A 3943-nucleotide genomic window follows, 5' to 3' on the forward strand; every position below is an offset into this window, starting at 1 on the left:
AATGAAAGTAGGGAAAAAAAATCATAAATTATGTTATAGATGTTACTATTTGTTTTTACAGTTGAGGTTTCGGTTTTTTTTTTTTTTTTTTTTTTTTTTTTTTTTTGCTTCTTGGATTCGGATGAAATGAAGTACGTAAGCGTGCATGTTTAATACAAAGTAGTTATTTCTTCAAAAAAAAAAAAATACAAAGTAGTTATGCTGCGAGATAGCAAGCAATACATATGAACTAAATTAACTATCAAACTAAAAATGATTAAAAGATTTAAAGTAATTTTTAACAATTTTTAAGGACCAACGACATTTACTTTTCACGGTTGAGCAGATCTTAGAAGGGCCAAGCCGCTAAAATATACCGGTATAAGCCACAAGATCAAACCATTATGATCAAACATGTACGGAATAAACTTTATACTTAATTACTTACTTAACACAATATATACTTATAGATTGCAATTAGCTTATGGTTCCGTGCAAAACTTTATAAAAATTTGTATTTCAACAATTTTTTATAAATTGTTTTCTCTTTATAAATAGTATGACAAAGATCAATATTCTTTATAAAAATGTTTCATAGCAAACTTTAGATTGTATATACCCGTGTGACATATACACTCCGTACAAATATATACAGTATTAAAAATTATGCATATTTTTTTTAGTAATAATATTTTGCTTAAATTTTCTATAAGTTGTTACAAAAATGTTTTATTGGAGGGAAAGATTACGTTATATAAAATATATGGAAGATTTTATTTTATTATTTTTTTTTTGGATACAAGCAAGTAGGATTTCCCTAAGATAATTTGACAAAAAAGTCAATACAAGTAGTGAATTAAAAATTTCCTAGGATAATTTGACAAAAAAGTAAATAAAAATTAGCGGAAAATTATTTAACCAGATTTTGCCATGTATCATTTTTTATTTTCCTTTAGTATATAGTTATTATATATTGATTGATTCATACTTTTCTTAAACGGAGTAAGTAAGTTTTCTTCAATACCAAAAAAATCAACTAAGAGAAACTTTATAAAATATCATCTATTATTGTATGTATTAGACGTGTCTCTATGATACGGAGTATTGTATTTCCTATCACTTTTAACCGGTATGTGAGGTAGGAGACCAGAATAGTTGGCTAGTTCTCTAACTTCCAGGCGTGAGGCCATGGGTCAAATCTCACCAAGCACATTTTAGGAGGGATTTCCATTACATTTCCCCTTTTAGAATGGACCTTCTTCTTACCTTTTTTTTTTTAAAAAAAAAAAAAAAAAACTCCTAACCGGCTTTACTTTTCACTTAATTAGACGTTGGATTTATGCATGAAGAGTTACTCCATAGTTCATAACTTCATATAGTGATGAATTTCCAATTTCATTAGAGTAATTGTCTAATTTTCCCCTACTTGAATGTTATCTACATAATTTGTCTACTTTATTCACACCAACTTATAATCCATCAATCAATCCCATAAAAAATGAAATTTTAATTAACAATTTTTTTTAAAAAAAAAAAACATACAAGAAATTAATTACGAGTAATATTTTAGAACCAACAATTTCTATGGAAATTGAATTGCAAATTAAAACAAATAATAAATAAAAAAAAAGTTACAATTTCCTCTATCAGAAGTTTATAAAGCTTGCTAATATTTCCTCTATTTCTCAAGTTCTTTATCTTTGCCTGACTCTCCTTTTCTTGAGTTTTAGGCATCAATTCAGAAGTAAATCCAGGAAGCATTAATAAAACTTGAGAAATAGGACCCATGTTGAGGATATTCTGCAACTGCTTATACATCATTCTAAATGTAAACTTCCCCTTCGATAAATCTTGAGCCTGCTTCGATCTCTCATCATTGTTAACCACTTCATTCATCTTTTTTATAAACCCTGGCAAGTTACTAATACCTATAAATGGAACCAAATAAACCAATCATCATATCGATCATGTAATACGTACTAGGAAATTGGAATACATATATACAAATAAAAAAACACGGAGGAAGTATGTATGTACCTAAAAGGCGTTTAACAAATGATTGGGTGTCGAACTCCTCCAAGTCATCCATGTGCTCTCCTGTCCCAATGAATATCACAGGACTATTGGTGGCAGCCACAGCACTAAGAGCACCACCTCCCTTCACGCGACCATCTAATTTAGTAATTATCACGGCTCCAACAGCAACACTTTGCTTAAAGGCTTGAGCTTGGTCGAATGCAGATTTGACCAATGCTACTATCCATGACAAATATCACAAGATCTGGTTTAGTTGCCTCTGCAAGTTGCCGCATTTCTTCAAATAGAGATGCCTCTTGTTTGTGTCTTCCACTCGTATCAATGATAATTAGATCGTAGGTATCCTTTTTGAATCTTTCCACACCTTCAACCTCAATCTTCACTGGATCTGATTCAGTGTAACTATTAACCCCAATTTCACGCTTGTCAATGCATAATAATTATCAAACAAAAAACAATAACCTTTATACCAACCCTAATAACATAATTAAAAAGGACACTTAAAAGAAAGAATGTATACAGTATACATACCTTCCATAGAAGGGAATGTTAGCCTTAGTTGCGTTTTGCTTCAACTGATCAAAAGCGCCGGCTCGAAAAGTATCAGCACAAACAAGAGCTGGTTTCCAACCCTTTTTCTGATGATATTTAGCATATTTTGTACATGTAGTCGTCTTGCCAGACCCTAAACAGAATAATCATTGTTTCTTCAATTTCTTTCTTTATACTTGGGAACAATAATAATTATCGAACAAAGAAATTAAAGAAAAAACTCAAAAAAGGTACGTACCTTGCAAACCAACAAACATAACAATACTTGGTTTTCATTTCTCTAGGATAAAAGATGGCTTCTCCGAATCCAACATATTACACAGCTCATTGAATACTGCCTTCAAAAACACAAACATCGAGTTTAAAATCGATATTTTAAACCAGCAACATTATCTTCAATTAAATAGACAAACAAATTATCATAGTACCTTTTCAATAATCCTACGCTTGTCAAGACCAGCAGAAAGATTATCAAGATTGATATTGTTGATGTGGCGGTTGATAAACTCAAAATTAACATCGGCACTGCGAAGAGCATGCTTGATCTCATTCAAGCATTTACTGAGCATATGGAGGACTATATAATATTTTATAGAATTGCCATTAATAATAGAAGTTTATATTATTACTTCATATAATTTTGTTCATATTATATTTATACTCGTATATGGGGCTTTAACTTGACAGGGCCACTCGTATATAGTTTTAGTAAAGATATTTTTCTTTACTAAAACAATAAATTGTCCGCCACTTTGGACATAACATATAGGCGATGATATTGGGTTTGGATCTTTTTGCAATATTAAGTATCATAAACTTGCATGATTAGTTGATAATTAACTATCTAATGCTCCTTACTTACATAAAAAAATGGATATTCTCAATGGTAACCCCCAATAATTGCTACGCATCAATGGTAACCCCCCTTTTTTGGATTATACAAGATGACCCTAATTAAGAAATTTATCTCACATATGACATTAATGAGTGTTATTTACTTTAAAAAAAAACTAACTATGGTTAACTAAGGTTAAAAAATTTTAAAAAATAAAATAAAATCAATTTCAAAAAAAGTTAAATTATTTTTTAAAGAAAAAAATAAATAATTATTTAAACCACCACCAACCCAAACCTTCACCGCCGCCCTTGACACCCCTGCCCCGTGGCTCCGGTCACCAGGATCCCCAGCAGCGCCGACGGCTCGCCTGAACCCCTTCCCCTGAAGCACCAAACCGCCTCCCTCACTAAACTAGGCAACATCACCCTCGAAAACCCCAGGTTATGACCGTCGTACCCCACCCCCTGCCGGAGCACTCCTTTTCCCCGCCGAAAACAACCCCACCCTATTCCCACCTTGTCTCTTCCCCGATTCCTC

General features: G+C 31.9%; 1 pseudogene; it reads right to left on the reverse strand.

The window, feature by feature from the left end:
• Positions 1-691: 691 nt before the first annotated feature.
• On the reverse strand, positions 692-3137 carry LOC110733945 (annotated as a pseudogene).
• Positions 3138-3943: the final 806 nt, after the last annotated feature.

The sequence above is a fragment of the Chenopodium quinoa genome, unplaced genomic scaffold, assembly GCF_001683475.1.
Source record: "Chenopodium quinoa cultivar QQ74 unplaced genomic scaffold, ASM168347v1, whole genome shotgun sequence".
Classification (NCBI taxonomy): Eukaryota; Viridiplantae; Streptophyta; class Magnoliopsida; order Caryophyllales; family Amaranthaceae; genus Chenopodium; species Chenopodium quinoa.